The following is a 27,007-nucleotide window of genomic DNA, read 5'->3' as shown; positions in this document are numbered from 1 at the left end:
TGAAAAGTTAAGGGAATCGGTAGATGAGGGCTGAGCAGACAAAACAATTAATCCAACCACCCAGGTCACCACTGACTGCTGGTTTTCCCATTCTAATGGCCAAGTTCAGAAAAAAAAAAAGAAAAGAAAAGAAAAGAAAAGAAAGCTCCCAAAGTGCCTAACGCAAAAACAATTGAGAGTTAATTAATTACTTAATTAACAGTAATTAACTGTGTATTATTAAAAACAAAACAGTGGTGCCTGGTTGGCTCAGTTGGTTAAGCATCTGACTCTTGATTTTAGCTCAGGCCATGATCTTAGAGTCATGAGATCAAGCCCCATGTAGGGGTTTGCACATAGTGCAGTATCTGCTTGTCCCTCTCCCTCTGCTGCTCCCTTTCTCCTCCTACCCCACTGCTCTCACTCCCAAATAAGATAGATAGATAGATAGATAGATAGATAGATAGATAGATAGATAGATAGATAGATAGATAAATAAAATCTTTCTTAAAAAAAGAAGAAAATTCACTTTAGCAGATATTCACCTGAGTACCTGCTGGGTACAGTGTATCAAACTATGTGGTGAGGCCATAAAAGCAACAGAAGCCATGCCATGTAGATATTACCAGTAAGGACAAAATCCTGGACCATAAACTGAACAAGGAAAGATCAGGTAAGTGTGGCAAGGCTACCTAGAAAAAGAATTCCTTCAAGGATAAGGAATGTTCAGATCTGGCTCTGGGATGTGATGAGGGACAAGGAAAAAGCAGATTCAAGAGAGAATTCCATCTGCCAGGAAGAACCCTTGCAAAGACAGCAAGTGGGCATGTTGAGAAGAGGCAGGAGATGCCAGTGAGATTCAAAAGAGCTAGTCCAGAGAAGGCCTCTTAGCACTTAGGTGGACTCAATAAGCAACTAGGATCATGTTGGGTCCTTAATTAGGAAGGGAAAGTAAACAGAAATGTATCAGGAAGTTTCTTTTGTAGCAGCTCTTTGGGAGTCAGTGGAGTAGGAGGATCCAGGAGGCAGAAGACCAGATCCAGCCCTAGTCTGAGACAGAGACTGGGAAGCTATCCTGGAAGAGATGAATGAGAAAGACTCCTAGGTAGATGAGTACCCATGTGGTCCTGTTATTATCCTCCTTTACCCCTTCATTTCTCCACCTGAAGCCTTCCCATGCAGAACAGATAGGTGTAAAAAAGCACAGGTTTGATAAGTGATTAGATAGAGGACTCTTGCTGGTGGAGACCTGGAAAGCCTTTATGGGATAAATCTGGAAAGATTAATTGGATTTTGATGGGCACAATGGTACTCGAGGAGGGAAAGAGAGAATGAGAAGGAATGTAGATCTGCAGGAGTAGAGGTAGTGTTTCATCTTGGTTCACAATACTATGTGATATGTTATGGCTCATTATAGTTTAATTAAATTTATACTTTGTAATTTAAATGTGTAATTTAAAATTATAATTAAATTATAATTTATATTTCAATTAAAACTACGGAAGGACAGAAGAATGGAAAACTAGATAGTCTCACTTATTTTATTTGTAACAACTTTATTGAGATATAACTCACATACCATAAAACTCACCCTCTCTTAAAAAAATATTTTATTTATTTATTCATGAGAGACACACACACAGAGGCAGAGACACAGGCAGAGGGAGAAGCAGGTTCCATGCAGGAAGCCCAATGCGGGACTCGATTCTGGGACTCAAGGATCACACCCTGAGCCAAAGGCAGACGCTCAACCGCTGAGGCACCCAGGTGTCCCTTCACCCTTTTAAAGTATACAATTCAGTGGTTTCTAATGTATTCAGAGTTGTGCAAACATCATCACTGTCTAATTTTAGAACATTTTCATCACCCCAGAAAGAAACCGCATCCATACCCATTGGCAATAGTCTAACCTATTTTTAATCTAAAACTCACAAACGCAATGAGAGTAGAGACTGGCTGTCAGGAACTCTCTTGTCTTTCCTAGCTGGGGAGGAGCTTTCAATAATTCTCATTAATCTTCGAGTCCCGTGTCCCTGCTGCTCTACAGAAAAACTTCCTGATGTGGCTAGGCTGTAAGGATGAGAGGAAAGGACCTGGAGACCAGAATGGAAGGATGTGTATGAGAACCTCAAGGGATGGAAAGGGAGCAGTTGGGCCTCAGGGAAGGAGAAGCCAACCAGAGTGAGTAAAGCAGATAAGGCAGCACTTCTCCCAGCAGCCCCAGGAACGTGAGAACCTCACAGGACAATCACGTAACAGCTCTATCCCCATTCACCTCTGGGGCTTCACTGAGCAGGAAATAATTTCCCTTTTTCCACCCATCCTCCCTGGAGCAGTGGAGCCTTCTCATCTCCGCCTTTCTGCCATGTGGCTAGGAACTTTCTCTGTGTTGACTCACAGAGATAATTTAATCCCCACACAAATCCTAATGAGGTAGATATGGTTATCCCTGTTCATTTGGAGATCAACAAGTGTAGCTCATAGAGTTGAAGTACCTTGCTCACGATCATTTGCCTGGTAACTGGTAGAATCAATTTCAAACCCAGGACTCCAACCAAGATTCATTTAGCTTCTAGATCTTTACTGTCACTGCCTCAAAGGGTTCCACATCCTTCTGAATCCCTCCTGACTCCCCAGGACAAAGAACCAAGGTATAAGAAAGTCTACTCTTCAAGTCTGATAAAAGCACTGTGGTGACTAAGGTTATAAAAATTTTTGAAGCCTTCACTAATGTTTTTGAAAGTGATGTGGTCTTCCCAGCAGTGTCTTTTCTGTGTTAGCCCTTTGCACATCTGGCATGCTAGATCCCAGATGTGTGATTTTCATCCCATGCGGTTGGGGCCACAGTACTGGGGATCCTGCCGGTTCAGCTGTTCTCAAGAAGGCCTGTTTCTTTGACAGGGCCTGCAGGAGGTGGCTAGTGGTGGTTTTGTAGCCCCTGATTTATTACTGTCTCCAGCCAGAGACAAGTGCTATGCAATCGGTACACACACAAACACACGCACGTACACACACACACATGCACACACACGGACACACCCCATCCATTTGGAGAGGAACACGAAGAAGGAAACATTCACAAGGCATCACCACTGATTTCTCTTTTCTCCCAGATCAACTGGTCTGACTTCTCCCTGTTGCCTCCTTTGCCTGTGGTCTGTCAGCTGGAGGTGATGACAAGGAATATTTCAGACTCTTTCCCCATCTGCTCCAAACACCAGGAAGCTGCAGGCCTGCTTCCCTCCAGGCCAGCTTAGAAATCCTGGTGTCAGGATAGAACAGGCTTCCAAAAGCCAACCACAGAACATTTAATACCTGTGCAAACCCCACGTAGAATTCATATGCCATAGGGTCATGGCTTTATGAGTGTTTCCATGACATGGTATTATTACACCCCAGATCTCTCACCTCATATGTCACTCAAGCATTCTCTGTCAGGAAACCAAGGATAAACATCCAAAAAGAAGATTAATATTAGACTAAAAGAGTAAAGTTCACCTAAACCATATGGTTCAGCTCAGAAGGGATGTGTGTCAGCCCTTTTCTCTATCCCTTCACCCCTGCCTTCCACCTCATCTTGCCTCACACTCCAAACAGGAATCCCTTTACAGCAAGTCTGCGTGGGCTACCTGTGTCAGAGTCAGGAAAGTTTTTTAAAAGGCAGATTCCTGGGAATCATCATTTTTGGGACATGACCTGAGAATCTACATTTCACAAGCTCCCCAAGAGATGTTTGTAAATGGCAAGTCCCCAGGTAACCTCCCCAAGAAGCAAACCACCTACCCCTGTTTGGGTACATTTTGTCATGCAGAACTCACTACTTCCTTGGGCAGCTGAGGCTAGTGTAAGATGATTGTAATGAGAGGAAAGATCTCTTTTCTTGTGCTGAATTTGACCTTCTAGAATTTTCATCCACTTTTCTTTCCATTTTTCCTCTTCCCCTTGGAGCCACAGGGACTGCAACCACCCTTCCACAGAAGAGCCTCTAGCTCAGACCTCCCTTTGTTCTATCTCAAAAAGCAGAAAACTGAGTCCACCCACTGGCCTGGCACAGCCAGTCGGAGCAGGGCATTGAATAACAGAGTTTTCACCTGCCATGGTCTTGCAGAAGGCCTGGAGCTGAGTTAAAGGTTAAAGGCCCAGCCCCTGGATTCCTATCATTGGTGGATCCTGACTATATACCCATGGGCAAGATGCTCCTTCTCTCTGTGACCCAGTTCCTCATCTGCGAAACAATATAAGTTTTTGTGAAGATTAAATAAAATAATACACCTAAAGCGCTCATGAGAGTGCTCGTTACATATTAAGTGCTCTGTAAGTATCATCATCATCTCTGAGTGGGAAAAAGGCAAGGAAACAAATTCTTCAAGTTTTGCCTGCTTTGACTTCTGCTTCTTTTTTTCTGGTCCACACATTGACAAAAAAGTAAAAGTTTAAGGATATAAGGCTGTTACACAGACCATGAGAGCCAGTTGTTCTTCTCTGTTGACTACTAAGTAAAATAATGTGGGCGGCACTCAAAACAGCACTCCCAACTAATTGCCATTCATGGGGTGACTATACGTCCCAGCACTTTGCCCAGCATTGCCTCACTTTGTTTCTGTGGTCATTATTCATACTCTTAAAGATATCTGTTTAGATGACAAACTGTTAAGTTGCTCCAGACATTAGATATTCGGAAGACTTTCAATATGGGTTGGAAGCATTAAGACAGGTTACTAAAAGAGTTTGTGAAATCTCTTCCTCAGAAATATTTAAAACATGCCCATCTGGCTGGGATGATTTAGAACAACTGCAAATAAGTACGCATTTATAAACCCCTAAAACGCTTTGTTTGGTTTGGTTTAACTAAACTGCCTTTCCCTGCCTCCAGGAGGCACGTAGGTAGTAAAATTAATGGAAACAACATTCTTAACTATTCAATTCGCCCAACAAAAATTGACTTGTCCTGTGGGCTCGTGGATGTGGGTGAGCAACCATTATGAGCTTAGTCAGTAACATCCTGCCTCAGATTATAGGAAAGAGATACCACAGGCTAGCAAGCTAACAAATGCTTGGATAGCTTAGAGTTTGAAAGCAGAATGTAGTCTTTTACTTGAGTAAGAATATCATAAGAATGGTTAACAATGTGCCGGGTATTGTATAGATATTAATGCATTTTATCCTCAAAAACCCCTATGAACTTACTGCTGTTATTATACATAATTACAGATAAGAAAACTGAGTCACAGAGAGTTAAGGAACTTGCTCAAGTGAATGGCAGATCACAGTTTGTCCCTGGTGGTTTGCATCCAGAGCGCATGCTCTCCACCACCCTGCCGCATGCTCTCTAGAAGAGAGAACACTTTAGTGTAAATGAGGTGGGGACAGGAGCTCCAGCTAGTCTGATCTGAGCTGGCTACTGCTGAGAGCAGACTGCTGAAGGAAAAAACTGGTCCTCACTGAGGGATGAATGAAGAAAAATAGTATTTCTAGGACTTTACATGTAATCCTCACAACATCCATGGAAGATGGGTATCACCGTTTTCATTTCACAGTTCAGAAAAGTGAGGGCCTAGAGAGGTGGAGGAGTGTCCCCAGGACCCATCGTAAGTTGGGACCAGAAGCAGGATTCTGACTCAGGAATCCTACCTGACTGGGAACCCCTGCTCTTTGTATCTCTGGGAAATGCCTGCCATCACCACTAAGCCAAATACATGGGCTACAAACTTGGATAGAGAAAACGACCCCGGGTTTGTGTGTGTGTGTGTGTGTGTGTGTGTACACAGAAAAAGGAGAAAAAGAAAGTATAGCAGAAATGTCAACAGTGGGTAGCTCTGGATAGTGGAATAATAGGTAATATGTTTCTTCTGTATGTATTGATTTTCTAAGTTTTGCTTAATGAACATGTATCTTTTTTAACAGTTTTATTGAGATATAATTTAGATTCCAAATACTTTGCCCAGTTAAAGTGTTCAATCCAATGGCTTTTAGTACCTTCACAAAATTGTGCAACCATCACTGCAGTCACATTTAGAACATTTTCATCACCCAAAAATGATACCCACAATCAGTAGCATCACTCCCTGTTTGCCACCAGCCCCTCCAGCCCTAAGGAACCACTCCTCTACTTCCTGTCACAATAGAATTACTTATTCTGGACATTTCATATAAATCAAATCATGTAACATATGGTCTTCTGTTAATTGCTTCTTTCATTTAGCATGTTTTCAAGGCTCATCCAGGTTGTCACATGTATTAGTACTTTATTTCTTTTTATTGCCAAATAATATTCTATTACATAAATATACCACATTGTATTTATCCACTCATCCGTTGATGAGCATTTGAGTTGTATCCATTTTTTAGCTATTATGAATAATCATGCACCAGTTTTTGTGCGCATATGTTTTCGTTTCTCTTAGGTACTTAAGATTAGAATTGCTGAGTCATGTAGTAACTCTATGTAACCTTTTGAGGAACACATGTATCTTTTTAAAAGTAATTTGTTTTAAAGCCTGGACCCAAGGAACCACTTATATGATAGTTGGAGGAGAAAAAAAAAATCTTAAAATTAGATGTTCCATGTCAAGCCTCTTATAAAATCAAATCATCCAAACAACAAAAAGAAAAATAGAATAAAAAATAAGAAACATAATCCTCAACAGATATTAATATGCATATTGAGTCATTTGTCTATTCATACTACAAATATTTTTAAAGTATCTATTATATATAAGAAAGGACCAGTGGATTTGAAGTCAAAAGATCTAAACACTGCCTTTTCAGGCACTCTCTCTCTCTCAAAGGGTGAATGTGAGGTTCCAATAGGATCAAGTGTTTTACACTGTAAATGTCTGTTCACTGTGAAGGAGTTGCAGTAAAAGGGATCTCAGAGAAGCAAAGTCCTCCTGAGGTATACTGAGAAAATGTGCTCAGTGGAGAAGAAAAGACCCGAGAGGCAGAGAGGGAAGTGGTGCCTGTATGGGTACAGGACCAGGCTTTGGTCTCAGGCTGCTCAGGGTTTATCAGGAGACCCCAAAGGGAGGACAGGGCCCAGGACCATCTGTGGCGTGCATCTCAGGGCAAAGACAAGTCCTGTGTGGCTTTGCTCCTTTGTCTAGCTACTCTTTATCCTGATCAGATTTGGTTGGTTGGGAGAAGAAGGCAGCACATGCAATCACACTTGAAGGAGACTTCAGGCTCACCAGCAAAGGAACAGGGAGAAAGAAGTAGGTTGTGATGTCACTCCCAGTACCTAGACTGCTGTGGTAGTTGGGCAAGGAGATTTTCAAAAAGATTTGGGAATATGATTGACAGTAATGGTAAGTAGAGTGTAAGGGGGTGAGGAAGGCCAAGGGATTTAGAATTGGTGAGGTGAAGTGAATAAAATGGGATTGTTTCCAGCTCTGCACTCCATTTTTCAAAACCTTTCAATAGTCTGTACTACCTATAAAGTGAGGCCATTAGTGAGGCATCCAAGACCTTCCATGGTCCGACCCCAGCTTAATTCTCCATCCTTACTTCCCACTGCTTCCCTTCAGTATATTCAGCCACCCTGAAGTATTTACTTTTTTCACAAATGAAACCAGAATCCAGCCTTTGTCTGGAATTACCTCCTCTACTCTCTGAGTATCCAAAGTACTGCTCCTTCTTCAAAGCCCAGCTTCCAAACTATGTCTTCCACAAGGATTACCCAGAACCCCCACACCCTCCTTCCCAGACAGAATTAGTCCCAGGGGTGCCTGGGTGGCTCAGTTGGTTAAACATCCAACTCTTGAACTCAGTTCAGGTGTTGATCTCAGGGTTGTGAGTTCAAGCCCCCCATTGGGCTCCATATTGGGTGTGGAGCCTACTTAACAAAAAATTAGTCTCAAACTTCACAGGATACATATAATGTTTTATCAATATAATGACTCTCACAGGTTGTCTTTACTTCTCATTAGAGAGTAGGTCTCTCAAATTCACCTGCCCCTGATATAAAGTCTGACGTATAATAGATATTCAATAAATATTTGTTGAATCAGTGAGTGTAGGAATTAGTGGAATAAAGGTATAGATAAGGGAAGAGAAAGGGAGATTTGGGGGATGTGAAGATAGGTATATTCAGGTAAGTGCCAGGGCAGCCAGAAGAGAAGTCTTCATGGAGAGATGACTGGAGGTGTGCTGAGTAAGGTACAATCAGATGTGAGTGGAGATTGATGGTGGGGTGCTAGAGCAGACAGAGAGGAAGGGAATATACAGGGCAAAGAGTAAATTCTACCCTAGGGACTCAGACTTGAGCTAGAACCAATAGACAGAATGGGTTTTATTCCTGGGAATGAACTCAGAGGCCTACAAAGGCTAGACATAGGGCACCAATGTGTCTTGTCTGACAGTATAGCTGTGGCTCAACTCCAGTGAGCCTCTTGGAGGGAAGGCACCATGGACAGGTCTTGAAATGTTTTTAGGAGAAGCCAGAAGTATGTTTTTTGATGAGATTTCCCCTTTGTGAAATATTACAAACTAATTTGGACTTTAAAAACCTTATTGAATATGCAGAAACGAACTCATGTCCTAAGTGAATTTTCAATGAATTTTCACAAACTGAGCATGGTCATGTAACCAGTACTGATCAACTATCAGAATATCACCAGAAATTCAGAAGCACACCTCCCCCACCCATATGCTCCCTTCCAGTCCTTACTGTCTCAGTAGTAATCACTCTTGGCTGCTTAGATCATAGAATAATTTTGCCACTTTTATATTCTATATAAATGCAATCATGTAGTACTTAGTTTTTGGATGTCTGGGTTTTTTCACTCAACATTACGTTTGTGAGAAGCATCCATATTGCTGGATATAGTCATGGGATTGTGCATTTCATTGCTGTATAGTATCCCACTGTGTGAATATACACAACTTATATGTTCATTCTACTGCTAGAGGACATTTTAACTATAACACATAGTGCTGCTAGGGACGTCTAGTAGGTGTCTTGGTGAATATATGAATATATGTGCCCATTTTTACTGAGGATACCTAGGAATAAAGTAGCAGAATCCTAAAATATGTATATGTTCAGGTTTGGTAGATACTGCCAAAATGTACAGATTTGCATGCCTATTAGCGGTATATGAAAGTTCTGGTTTCTCTACATTGTCTACAATGATTTTTTTTTTCATTTCAGCCATTCTTGCGCATGTGTACTTGTACTGCATTGTTGTTTTGATTCATATTGCTCTGATGAATAATGAAACTGAGCACCTATCCCTTTGTTCATTGGCCATTTGGGTAGCTTCTTTTATGAGGTGACTGACTATTCAAGTTATTTGCTCATTTTTCCATTGAGTTGTCCATCCTTTCCTTTATATATTCTGGATATGATGCTTTTGACAGATACATGTACTATGAATACCTTCTGCTACTCAGTCACCTGCGTTTTCGCTCTGTTGGTGGCACCTTTTGATAAACACAAGGTCTTAACTTAATTGTTCAATTTAATCATCATTCTTTGTGTTTTAAAAAATATTTGCATACTCCACTGTCATAAAGGTGTACTCTTATGTTTTCTCTAGAAGCTTTATTGTTTTATCTTTCATATTTAGCTCTGCAATCCATCTGGGATTGCTTTATTATATAGTATAAGGTATGGTCAATAAACATCTTTCCATATGGATATCCAATTGTCTCAACACCATTTATTGAAAAAGATCATCCTTTTCCCAATGCTCTGCAATGTTGCCTTTGTCATAAAACAGATTATCATAGATGTGAGGGTATGTTTCTGGATTCTGTATTACATTTCATTTGTAAGTTTGTCTATTTTTGCACCAAAACCTCAATGTCTTAATTATTCTAGCTTTATAATAAATCACCAGATCTGGTGATATTAGTCTCTTCCAGCTTTGTTTTCTTCTTCAAAATTATATTAGATATTTTTGGCCTTTCGCATTTCCACATAAATTTTAGAACAAGCTTGTTAATTTCTGCAAAAGAACCCCCCTGAAATTTTGATAGAGATTGCATTAAATCTACACTTTAATTTAGAGAAAATTAACATCTTTATAACAGTGAGTATTCTATTCCATGAATATGCTAAATCTCTTCATCTATTTAGATTTCTCATTTCCTCTCAATAATGTTGTGGTTTTCAGGGTAGAGGTTAGGTCTTACCCACTTTTTATTAGATATATTTGATATTTGTTGAAGTTATATCTTTTTTAAAATTTTATTTTCTATGTAGTTGTTGCTAATACATAGCAATGAAATTGATTTTGTGTGTTGACCTTATTATAACCAGTGATCTTGCTAAATTCACTTATTTCTAATAGTTTGTAGATGCATGTGGATTTTCTACATACACAATAATATTGTCAGCAAATAATTACAATTTTATTTCTCCTATGCTGATTATTACTCATCTTTGATTAGGGCCATCTATTTGCTGAGGAAATATGTTTATAGAGGTGACCTACTATTTCTGTTGGGATTTATTGTTCATACCTCCTTCTACCATGATCTTATTCCTTTTGCTCTGGAACTATATATACTCCTTCTTCTGTTCTCTGAATTCCAAGGATCAGTGTAGCTCACAGTAAATTTCTTTAGACTGTTACTACTGATGAGCTCACCTTTCCTTTTATCACCACTGCACTGTTTTTGCTAGAAGTGTATGTGATAAACAATAAAAGTGAGAAGTCAACATGGTTTCTTGTTCAGTTTGGTCTTTTCTGTGGTATGGAGCTAAGTCTCTGCTAGGAACACTCTCCATTTCTCTGGTGGCCCACCTATGCCTAGATTTCTTAGTGCCAACAAGAGTATGCTTTTAAGACTGTCTTTATTCTACCTAAAACAAACAGGCCTAGCATTTGGTAAGGATGCTAATTATGGTGTATGGTGCTAATTATGGTATACTGTGGTGGTTTCTGTGATAATGGTCCTTCTTCTTACTGCTATTTCATTACTTTTGTTTTTGTCAGTGGGTTTTGAAGGAGATAAAGTTAAAATGCCTTTGTTCCATCATCTGCAGCCAGATGTTCCCTTTCACATTCCCCTCCCCTTCACATTTTAAAAAACTAAAATGTATAGTTCTTTATTATAAACATTATACATGGTCATTGTAGAAAGTATAGAAAATAAATGGAAATACACAGAAGAATCATTAAGAATAGAATAGTATGGACTTATTTGCTTGAGGCAAGAGCAGCAGAGACTTTGGTGTAACTGCAAGACAAGAGGTGTTAATGGACAAAAGAATCCCTTAGAGAGCCAGACTGTGCCAAAATATACAGCCCTCAAAGGGGAATTTAGTTAGACAAATCCACAGGACAAGCCGAGTGTGCAAACATAAACAGCCCTCAGAGGGGAGATCTGGTCAGGCAAACCCAGACAAGGCCCTGCAGGAAAGCAGAGGCTACAGAAAAAGCAGAATGTGCAAACAGCACCTCTCAGAGGGGAGGCATAAAGAGGGTGGAATCCCAGGCATTAGAGGTGCTGGTAGGCTTATTAAGTTACATTTCATTCCCTAGGGCCAATGCTGAATCATTTCCAGCTAAAGATTAATTGAATGCATTTTGCTAAATGACTCAGAGGGGGCATGGCATCCCCAGAGAAGAGAGAGCTATTATTGTTGGAAAGGATCTCAGGTACAGTCTAGGCCAATACCTCCCAAAGCATGGTCCATGGGCCACAACTGGCATAAGAAGTTACTTAAATGGTACAGAGACTTTCTTTTTACTTGAATAGTCATATTTATTTTAATTTGTGTTTGAAAAAAATTATAAACAACAAAATGAAACCACAGTTTCATAGATATCCTTATTTAGGATGAGGCTATTAAATTTGATGGTAATGTTAGACCTGGGCTAATTTAAAGAAAACTATTAAGCAAATATAGTACAGGATTATGCAAGTATCGCAAAATCAAGGTTTGGGAATTCTGTTCTAGGGCAGTCCTCTTACCTTAACTATGGATAATGGTGAAGTCTCATCTGGCTGGAGGCCTAGATAGAGGAAGCGGCGTGTAGGATGTTCTGAGAGGTACGACTTTAAGGACAGATGAGTCTGAATCTTGGCAAGCATTGGAAGCATTGCCAAGAAATTTTAATTTTACTCTCTAGATGATGACAAAAGGTAAATGGGTCTGAGGAGTCCCATATTTCCATAGTAACCATGACATGCCTATATTTAAAACTAAGATTACTAAATTTCCTGAATTCTTAGTGAGTTCTGAGAAGGAAAGAGCACTAATGAACCACATCATGATGCCAGATTGTACTATAAAAAGAAACAGGGACTAGAGGACCAGCAAGACAGAGACACAGTTGGCTGTCCACCTGCAATGAAGAAATCTCAAAGAGGATGAAAAGCAACTTCTCAACCAGCATAGGAAGACCCATAGAGAGAAAAGAATGACAATCAAGTTCCTCTTTCCTATTGTGACATTGGAGAGGCTTCAGCAACCCACAGTCTTGGAAAAGAATGAAGGCTGATGACTTCATGTGATCTGAGGATCCAGAGATGAGAGGCGAAAACAGAGCTTCAGCAATGGGATGCCAAGGCTAGAAGTGGTGGAGAGAAGGGTGGTAGAAAGATAATCTAGGGCAGACCGGAAAATTTACCTGGCCATTGCCAGGTGTGAAGTATGCTGCGGGCATAGTGTATGCTTGGGTAGGAGGTGAGCCCTTTACTTCAATAAAGATGCATGTCTAAGCATGTAGTTGGTCCCTGAAGATCCTGGGAAACTGAAAACACAGAGAAGGGCCACCCAAAGCCTCACATGTCATCAGGGAAATGAATAAAGCTTCATTAACTTTAACATTAATATGTGTGAACATTGTTCTCTCTTCTCACAGAGAACTTTGTAGTAAGATTTCTGGTACTATCTTTTCAATATTCTCTCTCAGAATGCCTGGAGTATGTTTTCTTGAAATAGTTCATATAATCAACTGTTTTGAATCAGATGTGATGATAACAATCTGAAAACAAGTATGTGTTTAAGCATGTCAAATTAACTGTGGATTAGGAACAATGATGAGGCTAATTGCAAAATATCAGAAATTCTAAAAATAATTGATATCTTCCTTTGGAATCCAGTTTAATTCAAGCAATTTTTATTGATGTCCTTCTGCAGGCAGAACCATTTACTATATCCTTAGAGAAACAAAAGGAAGAATCAGGGCCTTTCTTGACCCCTGGATCAAGAAAGTCTAGTAGTTGATAGTCTAGTAGTTGCAGTCTAGTAGTTGATAGACATCTCTTTATAGACAGACTGAAATCCATGTTATAAGGAAAGCTCATCTGAGGTGTCTCGGTGGTTCAAAGAAGTGGTTCACACTTGTCATGTCTCATTAAATCTAAGATACTGTCAGTTGAATAACATACTATTATATTATGCATCACTAAGGAAAAAAGAACTCTGAGAGTAAACTATGATATGTCATTGATTATAAGAGGCATCCTTTTCCCAGAGATGTTAAAAAAGTGAAAAAAATCCATCTTAAAATTAATGAAATATGGTAACTGAAGAATTTTGATAGGTGGAAATAAGAGGAAAAGCCCACCACACAGGGGTCCTTCTGCTTTTTATATACTACATACTTCCTTTAATCATTCACATGACTTCAATCACTGCCTCTACAGTAACTCATAAATCTTCAGCTCCTGCCAGAATTTCTCCCCTTAAATGCAGACCTTTATGTCTAACTTTATTTCACTCATTTATTTTACACTTATGTAGTACCCGTCATGTGCCAGCCAGTATTGTTTTGTATTAAGTGTCATAAAAACTCTATGAATAAGTATTATTATTATTCCCATTGTACATAGAGATTAAGTCACTTGCCCAAATCACAGAGCTCATAAGTGACAGAACTAGAAAAGATGGGCATAAGAGAAATTGCAAATCACAGGACTTGAATCTATAGTACTTGTCAACTGAGTGGGGATAGAGGCTAAGAGAGAAGGTTTTAAAAGGAAATGACAGGAAGAATCACTGTCTTAACTCAGGCTGCTATAACAAAATATCAGAGACTAAATACCACTGGCTTAAACAACAGATTTATTTCTCACAGTTCTGGAGGCTGAGAAGTCCAAGTGCCAGTAGCTTCAGTTCTTGGTTGAGAGCCCTCTTCCTGGCTTGTAGATGGCTACCTTCTCACTGTGTTTTTACATGGTGGAGATAGAATGAGCTCTGATATCTCTTCTTCTACTTATAAGGACACTTATCCCATCATGGGGCCCCACCCTCATGACCCCATCTAAACCCAACAGCTCCCAAGAGTCCCACCTCTAGATACTATCACACTAGGGTTTAGGGCTCAACATATGAATTTGAGGGAGACACAAACATTCAGTCCGTACCAATCACCAATAGGGGTAAGGGAATCAAATAAGAAAATTTCTTTGGAAGGAAAATATTTAAAGTTGGGCAAGTTGTGTTTTTAAGTGCTGCAAGAAATGTAGGCATAAATATCCTCTACTCAGTTGGAAACACTAGTGTGCAAATTTGGGCAGATATCAGGATAGGGATATTGATTAGGTAGTGAGGTGCAGAGCTCAACTGTGGGAGTGGATGATATTCTGAGGAAGAGATCTGGTACAAACAAGCTAAGGACAACTGGAGAAAAATCCATGTCTAAGAGAGATAGAAGAAAAGGCTCAGTCTGACGTAGGAAGAGTCCAAACTATGGAGGGTCACAGAAGGCGAAGAAGAGAGTTTCAAAAAGGATAAGGTTGTTGGTCAATGTTAAACTACTACAGTTAAATGCAGAGGTGAAGAATGACTTATGTAAGGTAAGGAGAAGCTCACTGGAGATGGGAAAAAGCGCTAGCATCTGATTGATCGGATAGAAACTAGTGGGTAGGTGACTTTAAAAGAAGGCAGGAGTTGCAAATATTGTTTTCAAGAAGTTTTATCTATGCTGTGAGGAAAGCTATAATCCTGTAGCAGGAATGAGGAAATAGGTTTTTAAAATGGAATTTTGAAGTAGTGAGGGAGTGGATTCAATGCAAAGTCAAGATGTAAGAGGCAGATAATTAGAGAGTCAACTTTTGAAGGAGGCCAAAGAAAGGGGGGTCTTAACAAGTAGGGCACTTCATTCTCTGCATCGATGGGATAATAATAATAATAACAATAACAATATCATTATTTTGGACTTTTGCAAGGTATCAGGAACTATTCTAAGTAGTTTATAAGTAATTTATCTTATCAAAAATTCTGTAAGATAAAGCTCTTGTTCTTCTTATTTTATAAGATTTTTAAAAAGTGAGGCTCAGAGCTTTAAACAACTCATTTGAGGTCTCAATGCCAGTAAGTGGTATAAGCAAGATTTAATCCCAAGAATTAAATTATTGATTCCAGAATCCCCACTCTAAACCAGTATACTGTAAAATAAAAAAGATATTGAGAGTGCTAAAATGGAACTTTAGAATTAGATGGCTTAAAACTTTGTAGTAAAATAGAACTTGAGGTTTTCTGCTGTAAGTGGGCAAAAAAAGGGAAGGTTGGGGGATGATTTGAGAATCTACTGTAAGAAATTCAATGGATTTGAATTAATAAGATTGAATTAATGAGAATTAATAAGGATGAATCAAAAGATCCATATCCCTCTTACCTGCCACAGTGAGAGAAATATGAATATTATGGTAAGATTACTGTGCTTTTTTTTCTTGACCTTTCCAAGGTGTATCCAGATGCTGAAGTACTTGATTGTAGAATTAAAGGTGGAGGGATGGACCTAATGTCTCAGCTTCTCAGTGTGCTGAATGGGATTCCTACAGTGGTATGCATATGGCACCATTCGAAGGAGCTCTTATTAAAAATTATAAGCATACATCTGTGAATCTCTGAAATTATATAGGAAGATACTGGGTAAGGGAATTTGTCCACTCTTTGTCAACATTATTATTTTTTTTTGACATTCATTCACTAAGTCAGAGAATCATGATTACAATCTAAGTTTTATAAGAACTATTAGATCTGAATAATATATACTTTTTCTCTGTGACCTTAATGCTTGTCTTCTTATGAAATCTATAACTTTCATTATATTATAGTTATTTGTGGGCATTTTTTTTGTCCCCCTGTAAGACCATCAGCTTTGGAAGGCAAGGACTTTGTACTGTCCATATCTATTTTTCCAGTGCCTGAATTCTCCTCAATGCATAATATGTCTTTACATTGAATTATTGTAGGGGAGAAAGACCTCTTGCCTAACTTTTTGGGAATTGTGTCTAGTTCAGTAATCCTGAATTAATTTTTTTTTTGTAATTCTGAATTTAAATTAATTCCTGGACATGGACAAGTCATTTTCAATATCCTACTTTAGTTTTTATTTAAGTGATTTGCAGAGACAATGGCAGTGTCTCAATAAATATAATGCTTCTGTGTGGTTTGAAATTTGACATATGCAGCACATTTAAGGGTAGTAGAGTTCAACTCTGAAAAATTAAATTTTAATAATTAAACCCTGATGTAGCACTATAAAGTTACCCTAATGTTCAAGCCCTTTTAATTATAATTGAAAAGTAAAAAACTAATTTTTCCAACTACAATGACTCTAAAAAACATTATTCCATACCAAATCATTACATGAAAACCCTTTTTAAAAAATTATATGAATGTGATTAATGAAAACTGTTCTATTGAGTCACCCAAATCCTAAATAAGAATTATTTCTAAGAGAATAGCTATTCTTCTCCTTCACATTGTTCTTACTTCTCCTTTATAATTTGATACAGTTTATATCACAGTCCTCAAGTCTATACAACCTTAAATTTAATTATCCTGATATTTCCTTTTTACATCTAAAATCCAATTATATCATAGTGTATGCATTTGAAATGGCTGTGCATTTCAAACTTGCTGTTTCCTAACTGGATTATAAGTCTTAATGTGCTATGGTTTAGTTGCTTTTGTTTACTTAATTTTCTTGCTGTTTAACTTACCCTCTATCTTGCAAACTGCATTTTCAGAGAGAAAACATTATCTATTTAAGTTATTTATGTGCTTTTGAAGGAGTTTATGTTTTATATCTTTGGTTTATTGCTCTAAGACCCCTTGGACTCTTTTTTATTCATATAGTCTATTTTTTAAATGCTTCTTTTGCTATCTTCATATGCTCTTGATTTCCTCAAAAATGTGTTTAAAACACACTTGTAAATGATTTTAGAGAATGGTCAAGCCAACCATAATTGCATTTGGCCCACTACACCTTCATGATCCAGTAATGGTCAAGGTCGCAAGTCCTTTACCATATGGGCCCGTTTATGTCACACTGCTTTACAGATCACAGACCTTGCTCATGACCTTATTCAAAATTCACACAAATGTATATTTTTAGGCACAAGAGAAACTAGGAAAAAAAATGTATGCATAAATCCACATCCAACCCCACTACTAAAAAAATGGTTTAATTTATGTGCCTTCCCATTGATGGCTTCTTCAATGAACACGTGTTTTCATTACTCAACAAAAAATTGACTTCTTCCTATGTTCCATGTACTCTTTTAGTTACTGGAGGCAGCAAACAAAAGAGACTATTCTAGCCCTCATGAAATTTTCATTATTATAGACTCCCACCCTAAGCATAGATAATAAATATAATAACTAAGATACATAATACATTGCATAGAGATAATGCCAAAGATTTTCTGAAAAGCAAATAAAATAGGAAATATCAGAGAGAAAGGTAAAAATTTTAAATAGAGTGGCATCTCTGCAAAAATCTGTTGGGCACCTGCTGTGTTCCACGTATATGGTAAAAAGGCAGACACCGTTCTTTGCCTTCAGGGAGCTCACACTCCTATAGGTAAGACAGATATTGAACAAGCAAATACCAGGCTGATGAGTGATCCATAAAAGGGAAAGTAGAGTACAACCAGGTATTATAAGGGGTGCCAATCTGAGGGCAAGGGAGAACCTCCTTGAAGAAATGGCATTTAAATGAGACCTATCAGATGAAGAGTTAGCCAGGTGACAATGAGGAAACCCAAAGTTACAGATTTGGGGAGGGGCCCTTAGACATCACTCTTCCCAAATTTATCATTTCGTATTTAGGAAAACTAAACCCCCAAAAGATAAAATTACTTACCCAAATTACACAATGAGTTAGGGATAGAGTTAGGACCATAATCCAGAATCACCGGAATGAAAGCTTCACAGGAAAGGGGTATTCATCTGTTTTCTTCACTACTGCATTCTTAGTGCCTAGAGCAGTAAACATTTGTTGATCAAAGAATAAATAAGTTGCATGATTGGCTTGTCAGTGGTTTTTCCCCCCACTCCATAATAAAGCTCATACATAATACTGTATGAGGCCAAAAGGGCTGTGTGTGATGTGAAGTAAAAGAGACACATTCCCTGTCCTCCAATAGCTTGTCATATTAGACCAGCAGGTCTCAAACTTTGTGGTCTCAGGTTCTCTTTACACTCTTAGAAAAAAAATTTTTGAAGATTTTATTTCCTTATTCATGAGAGACACAGAGAGAGAGAGAGAGAGAGAGAGAGAGGCAAGGACATAGGCAGAGGGAGAAGCAGGCTCCATGCAGGGAGCCCGACGTGGGACTCGATCCTGAGCCAAAGGCAGATGCTCAACCACTGAGCCACCCAGGCATCCCTATACTCTTAGAAATTATTGAAGAACACAAGTATGTGTGAGATATATATATCAATATTTACCTTAAAGAAATTAAAGCTAAACAAATTAAATATGTAGTCATTCAAAAATAACAACAAATCTCATTATATGTTAACACAAATAAGTTTCATACGTCTTAGGAAAATAGTTATATTATCCAAAACAAAAAGGTAGTTAGTGAGAAGAAGAGCATTGATTTTTATATTTTTGCAAATTTCTTTGTCTGGTCTCACAGAAGACAGCAAAATTTTCATCTACTTCTTGCATTCGATTGTTGCAATATGTTGTTTTGTTTAAACTATATGAAAAAAAATCTGTACATATACAGACATGCAGTTGGGGAAAAGAGAAGGGTATTTAATAGCTTTTTCAGATATTCAGATATTGCTTTTGATACTACACCAAAACTCAGTAGTAGTGATTTTTCAAAGGTTAATTGCAATGTGGAATCCAAAACTCTACCAGTGAACTTTTCATATTGTGTTGCATGAAAATCTAGGATCTGCATTATAATCTTTTACTCATCATGATTTTGTAACATCATTCACTGGTCATCCGGAAAATACTGTTTCACTGAGCTATGTGAATCTCCCAAAGTTATAGAATTTCATTATACAATATTTAAAAATAACCTTACTGATATCACTAGCAATCTCATGAGAAAAGTCGTTTATTATTGGGAAGCTGTCAGGCTCACAGGGGTATATCCAAGTTTTCCAAAATTCTAATTTTTCACTTGAAAGTTTAAATTTTTATTATTGTCAACAAATACTGTCAGTTTCCTTGAAGTGGCAGACTCACTTCGTTTTGGAGAAAATGTCTGTGGCAGTATCCAAGTCCAGATAATCATGGTTTGTTACTCACTCAAGCAACAGTTATGTTCTAAGGAAAAAAGCAGTTAGTTTAGCTCATAACTCAAACACGTAAGTGCTTCTCTTGAGATAATCATTGTACTTCAGTATGCACAAGAAGTGTGTTTTATGCATGCTTCTCATTTTGTCACATGGAATATTAAAAAGATATGTATTCAAGGGTCAAGAGTTAATAAATACTTTCTTTTTTACTCCTTCATCAAGAATATCTTAAAGGGAACTTAGTTGTGGCTATTGTTTACTGCAAGTTTGTGGTAGTGCCAGGAAACTGAAGGAGACAGATGAGTGGGAGACTGAAGAGGAAAGAGAAGGATGTGGAGACAAAGAGTGAAGATGGAAGGTGTGGGGGCAGAGAACAAAGAAAAGAGATACAGATGTGACAAGAAAGAGGTGGCTGGAAAAATTGCTGAAGTGGAATGGCACCTACACTCTTCTAATAATATGAGTAAAATATTTTTGGAAGAAAGAAAGAAAGAAAAAAAAGAAAGAGGAGTGAAAAAAAAGGATCATACAAACAGCTTTCTTAACATGCCTTTTAAGGAAGGGTAGGCATCATGCCTTCACTTACCAGACTGTTAAGTATTATGGAGTTGATTTGTTGGTGAAATGGCTTGACAAGAGAGGACCAGAAATAGATTTCAATCTCTCTACCACTTTCTTGAACCTAATATTAAGCAATCACCTATTTTTTTTTTCTCCATGTAATGAGTCAGTAATGCTGGAGAATGGTATCCTGGCTCTCTACTTGGTACTGCTACCACAGACTCAGTCTATGTCACTGGCCAACTGTGGACAATTTAGACAAGATATTTCAAAGTACAATATTTGGCAATACATAAGAAATCATCTGCTATGTCCCCACCAGTGTCTTCACTATCCCCATAAATAGGCATGCTCACTCCATTCACTTACATTCCTCAAGAGCCTGCTCAAGTTTTTCACTTCTTCCATTAAGCTAAACCAACCAGTTCTCTAGAGATAAATATATGCCGTTTATTAGGAAACACTAATGCAAGATCAGAAGCCATCTTAATTAAGGTCAATTGTTCTCAATCTTGGCTACACATTTAAGATCACCTGGGGAGCTTTTAAAAATTCCAATTCCCAGACAACATTCTAGACCAATTAAATCAGAGTTTTGGAGGGTAGGACCCATTTATCAGTATATTTTAAAGCTCCCCAGATGATTCCAGTGTTCAGCCAAAGTTCAGAACCATTGACCTGAGCCTTCTTAATGAGATATACTGGGGGACATTACAGAGGCCCAGAGAATTAATAATCTGCCTGTTTGCTCTCAGCTGCCCCAAGAAATTGATGTAAAACAGTAACAAATACATTTCAAAACCTACTGGTAATATTAGGTAAACCAGGTTTCAGAAAAGTTCACAACTGTCAGGACCCATAGAAAGATGAAGAAATCCCAGTGGAGGAGAAAGTTGATAGATGCTTGAGTTTGAGACAGCATTCTTCATGGCTTCCCACCTACCCTTCCTGCTAGACTTCATTTCTCTTTGCAAGCTTTTCTTCCTCTACCCATCCCCTAAATATCAATATTCTCTAGGGTTCTTTCATAGTCTTACTTCTTTTCTTATTCTAAATATATTCTAAATATGTAAGCTCATCCACTTGCACAGCTCCAATTACCTTCTATTCATCAGTCATTCAAAAATGTACATGTGTAGCCAATTCCCCCATCCTGACTTTGAGCTTGCTACTAGATATATCTCATTGGATACTTCACAGGCATGTCTAAATGTAAACTGGACACCTCAGTTCCCCTACCCTCTTACTCCTGTGCCATAAATGTGGAAGTCCTTTTATGCCATATTTAAATGAATGGCACTGCCATCCACCCAAGCTAGAAACCTTAACTTATCCCTTCACCTCATTCCCTAAATCTCCTTAGCCTGTCTTGGCTCTTCTGTGCTTCTCTTCAGTGTATTTTCTATATTGCAGCCAAAGTGATTTTCTAAAACACAATGCCTACTAATACCTGCTATAAAACAAACAAAAAACACCTTTAACCCATTGTCTCTGAAATAAATTCAAATGTATTAAAATGATGCACAGAGTCCCACATGATTTGGTCTCTATACCCACATCTCCAACCCTGTCTCCCGCCAAATTGAATTTCTTTTAGTTCCTTAAATGTGGTTTGTTTCTTTTTCATCTCTGAGTAAACTCTATTGTGTTCTTTGCTGCAATCCCAGTGCCTGCCACAGTACCTAGTACAGAGTAAGCACCCAAGGAGCAGTTGGAGTGTGTGTGTGTGTGTGTGTGCGCGCGCACGCACACACACATCCACATGAGAGACCAAATGTGTTTTCAGGCACTTAAAGCCTTAGATGTTCTCCTTTCCTATAATGAGCTAATTCACCAGCACTAATCTATTGATTCAGAATAATTCTTATCTTACATTACCTGACTCTGTTTTTCTTGGCCCTGGCTTAGCAAACCTGACTCTGGCCTCTTATGCCATTGACCTTACTTCTTAATGCTTTTCCACTAACCCTGACTTGCTCCTTTCTTCCTCCTCTCTGATAACCAATTCTGTCTCCACGTAATTCTGACTAGTTTAGTAGGAAGGACAGCAATATTTGCTGTTCACATCAGAAACACTGTCTTTCCAGCATTACCTCAATGGCCTCTACGAGACCTTCTTCAGCAGTTTTCTTTGGGTTCTCTACTCACCCAAAATATAGCTAAAGAAATAGTCATGTCTGAAATGGTTTTTTATTTTTTTAACATTTTATTTATTTATTTGACAGAGAAAGAGAGAAAGTGAGCAAGAGAGAACACAAGCAGGGGAGGGGCAGAGGGAGAGAGAGAGAAGCAGACTCCCCACTACACAGGGAGCCTGACATGGGGCTCAATCCCAGGACCCTATGATCATGATCTCAGCCGAAGGCAGATGCTTAATTGCACCACCCATGCACCCCTGAAATGACTTTTCTAATGATAAACTGAGACTATCCATTCAGCTTTTCTGTGGCTTTGATTCTTATTGAGCCTTTGGTTTTGTAACATATGGAACTTTTCTGTTGCCCATTTTAACTCAGGAGTCAAAGCTAAGGTCAATGGGTGTAAAGTGCCCTACATCACAAAGAGAGGCTAGAGTTAGACCATCCATGCAGGATCTCCTACAAGGTGGTGCCAGACCAGATGGTATCTATTGCCCATTTCCTGTCTACATGTAAGAAAGGCTAGAAGGCTAATGAGAGAGAAGATTATGTCTGTATCTGAAGAGAGATTTATCAGCCTAGAAATAGGGGAACAGGAAAGGTTCTTTCTCTCTACCCCAAGCCTCAGCATTAGAAGTGTTCTAGAAGAGTATAAGGAGAGTTTTTAGGAGGACTTGATGTGTGTTCCCTGTAGCTTGGCAGACACAGAGTCCAGAGCCTGGTCCTCACCTGGAAAGGTCTAATGAAAAGGCTGGCTGGAGCTGTCCTTAACAATTCAATGAAGTGAGAGAACTGGCCTAGAGTAGATACCACAGAAAATAACCAAGCTTCAGTTGTCTTAAAAGAATCTCATCCCAGCAGAAAGAGGCTGTGAGAGATATATCATCAGGGTAGAAGCTCAAAGGAGTTCTAAGTAGTCAACTATAAAGCCTGTTGTCTGCATAAGGTAATAGTATTACATGGAGGGTCCTAGCAGGAAAGTATTAGAAGAAGCCACAAAAATGTCCCACAAGAGAAGGGTCCATGATTTGGGCATCTCCCTCAGAGGGTACACCAAAGCCACATTGCAGTACCATCAGTCAAAAAGGCATTTTTGCCCCCGTCTTACGTTTTTTTCTTCCCATCTAGTCCTTTAGGAATTGGTAAAGAATAGGATTAAATAAAAAAAACAGCAAACAAACAAAAGTATGTATCCCCTCCATCCCCTGCAGTTTTCTGATTTATTCCAAGCTGAAACTGGTCAAGAAATGAATCAAACTGGATTAAAAAAAACTAAAGTTTTTGATACAAGATTGGGCTGGACTTGTTAATACCCAAAAATGAAATTATTGATTAATATTCAAAATCTAAGAAATAAGCTTTGAGATGACATTCAGAAATAGAAAATTGAGTTTGAATGGCATAATTTTAAAAAGTAGCATAAAGCTGTTTTCTGTGGGTACCCCCACCAAATTGAGCCCTTTCAATAAACCACTACACTTGTACTCCTAACATCTAATGAGGTGGTAGAGAGCAGGGAAAATGAAGTGCCCTACATATGAAGTAAGCTTAGGGGGTAACACGCTAACTTTTTCTCAAGCACACCAGAACTAATTTATCCAAATGAAAGGACTTCTCTTCAAAAAGAGTCATTTCAGAAAGCTCTACAGTTCTTTTTACTGATACTGCCTTTGCTGAAGATATCTGTGAAACATCTCTTTAGGAATTGCATCCTGCATTTATGGCACATTCTTTAGTGTCTTATCTATGGTTAATCTTTATCCTGTAGTGGTGGGTTGCATTTTTTGAAGTAGCTAAATGTTATTTGGAGCCAGGAAGACTGAACAGAGTGGATAATTTAACTGAGAAATTTCACTTGGGGTGAAAAAATATCCCAGATTGTGACTATGGAGTGGATTTCTTCCATGACTTTTACTGGCTTAAAAGGCAATTCCAATTTAAATATCCAAATGGTTATGAGTCATGGCAGTGTTATTTGAAGCACCAAGTTACTGAGTTGGTGTCCAGCTTTAAGAATCAAATTGTCCTCAATTTCTCAGTAGTACAAAACAGGTGGTACTTGTCAGGTCTTCAGAGCAGATGCCACTCATGCCCCTCAGTATCATGGTTTTGGCCAGTTCTTCCAATTGTGATGTCCTGGCATTTAAAGGCTCATATCTAACTCGTATTTCTGTTATTTTTTAAACTATGAATTTCTTCTTGTCCTGAAAAGCTAAGTCATCCCCCAGCCTCCTTTTCTTCAGACAAAACAACAACCACAGTTGTTGGACACCAACAGAGTCTAGTTAATTGCTCTCTGAGGACCAAGTGAAACTGTTTCACATCATTAGAAAAAAATGAAAATGGTCATTTTGAAATTCAGGATGACTATTAATGACCAACAAAATCAGTATGTTCTCCATCTGCATTTAAAGTCCCCACAAAAGAGTTCTATTGGCTTTCATTGTTCTGTCCAATTTTGAAATTTCCAGAGCCTACCAAAGTCTGCCGGACAGCTTCCTAACTCCCTCCATTCCTTGGAGTGAGCAGTATTCACTGAGCTATCCCAGGCCTTCATACTTTGCTTCAGGAAAGTGCCTTTCCAATTCCTCTGCTGACCCCATTGCCAGAATGTCTAAGGATTTCTCCCCATCTTGAATACCAATCAGAACCATCTCTGAAAAAAATCAGACCCTAATTTCATCAAAGAGTTAACTGGTGTTTGGAACCATACAGGTCTCTTCACTATAAAAAACATATGTTTAAAATTGACATTTGGACCAATTTTTGCATCCATTAGATCCCAGATTTAGAAGAATTGCATGTGATTAACATTACGAAACATAAACACTGTTCCAGTGACTCGAAAGAAAGCCAGGAAATTTTGTATTAAGGCATTATTATATCTTTAGAATGCCCAATTGTGAATCCTCCAAATACCTCCCCAAACCTACCTTCTTTTATAAAATTCTACTTTAGTTTGTTTAAGCCTCTAATTACTGTGATACTAAGAAGTACTAGACATCACAGCTGCTTCATTTGCAGTCTAGCCCATTGGTTGCAATCTTTATTGCCCACACTGCCCTTGAATACATCCAGCTTTGTTACAGTCTCAGCCAAACACCAGCGGGAAAAGGGTACCGGTTGAGATCTACAGACTCACAGAATATTGAAATTAGAAGGGACTTAAGAGATCCTCCTAATACCTAAAACAGAATCTTGAGGTCCCAAAGAAGGGGCATACGTGGTCCCAGGTCCTCAGAGAGTATGATGGTACCAAGGGAGTATCTGCAGAGATGGAAATGAATGCAGACCCCTGGAAGAGAAAGAGCTAGATCAGCACACATCCCTGAGAATCAATAATGCCAGCAACAATAATGGTCAAAGGAGACAAAGAGAAGCTTTTTCAGGGTCTGTAGTTTGTTCTCTAAATCCTAAAGAGTGAGAAGGCTATTGTTCCACACTCTGAAAGGTAAGATGAGGCTAGAATCAGCTGACTAGACTTGAGAAGAATCTTTTCAGATCATTTTCTCCTGATCCTTTATTCTATAAAGAAGAAATCTATTACTAGAAATCTATTATTTCAACTTCCAATCTGATTTTCTTTCCATTATGCTACAAGACCTAATATTACTGAGTGCTTGTTAAGTGTCAGGCACTATACTAACAATGCTTTACCAAAATCTCTTGATTGTCTCAACAGCCTCTTGAGGTACATACTTTTATCGCTTCCATTTTTTCATGTAAGTAAGGAGAAGCAAAGAGTGGTTAAGGTGCATGCTTAGGATCACAAAGCAGAGGCAGCATCCAGACTCATGTGACCTAAGAGTCCATGAATGTAACCATTACTCATGCTTTAGAAGAAGTGGCTCAAGATTTCCATGTTGGTCATTTGCATTATTAACTGTCCCCTAGGATCTGATGTGCCTTCTCTATTCTTTATGACTTTGTACCTCATAAACAATTTCAAGGAAGTATAGAAGATGTACTAGAGACTCCCAACATACAGGAAAGAAGAGAATTTTCTTCCGGCAAGCTCTCAAATATCTGAAGAACTGCTCAGCCATAGGATTTAATTAGGGGTCTTCCATGTTGAAGGAGCAAATACTGCACATGGCCCTTATGAAACCCAGACAGAGTTCTGAATTAAAGCTATGAAAAAAGTGGAAATATGTGGGCATTTTGGGCCTATTCACCTAAAAATACATTTGCTTAGCTTAAATGTCAATAGAAAAAAAAACAGCTAGTAGTTATTGGGAGCTTACAGGTATTATTTCATTTCATTCCCACAACAACCCTATGAGTGTAGATATTATGATCCCCATTTATGGGTGAGGAAAACTGAGGCACAGAGAGATAAAGTAACTTGCTAAGGGTTACATAATTAGGAGTTAGATGTGGAATAGAAGTTCAAAGTCAGTAGAAGGCTTCCTATGTTGCATTTTCAATCAGGTATCTGGGAAAATCACTGTTCCTATATCACAGGCTATAGATAAAGAAAGGCCAACTTTCTGAAATGTTGGTACATATTTGAAAATGAGATGTAGGGATCCCTGGGTGGCGCAGCGGTTTGGCGCCTGCCTTTGGCCCAGGGCGCGATCCTGGAGACCCGGGATCGAATCCCACATCGGGCTCCCGGTGCATGGAGCCTGCTTCTTCCTCCGCCTGTGTCTCTGCCTCTCTCTCTCTCTCTGTGACTATCATAAATAAATAAAAATTTTTAAAAAAAATAAGTAAAATCTTTAAAAAAAAAATGAGATGTAGAAAACTGAGTTTATTGTCTTACATTTGAAAAACTGGACATCTTTCCCTAAAAGGACCCTCTTTGAGGTTTTAAACTATGAATATTAGTTAGTAATCAGTAATCAAATCAGTAATTTTGCCTGCATCTGCATGA

General features: G+C 38.7%; 1 protein-coding gene across 4 annotated transcripts in view; it reads left to right on the top strand.

Annotated features, from left to right (window-relative positions):
• Positions 1 to 27,007, top strand: part of HPSE2 (heparanase 2 (inactive)) — a 635,705-nt gene that overhangs the window by 545,017 nt on the left and 63,681 nt on the right. The window lies entirely within an intron of this gene.

The sequence above is a fragment of the Vulpes vulpes genome, chromosome 15, assembly GCF_048418805.1.
Source record: "Vulpes vulpes isolate BD-2025 chromosome 15, VulVul3, whole genome shotgun sequence".
NCBI classification, from domain to species: domain Eukaryota; kingdom Metazoa; phylum Chordata; class Mammalia; order Carnivora; family Canidae; genus Vulpes; species Vulpes vulpes.
This window is presented reverse-complemented; position numbering and strand designations above follow the sequence as displayed.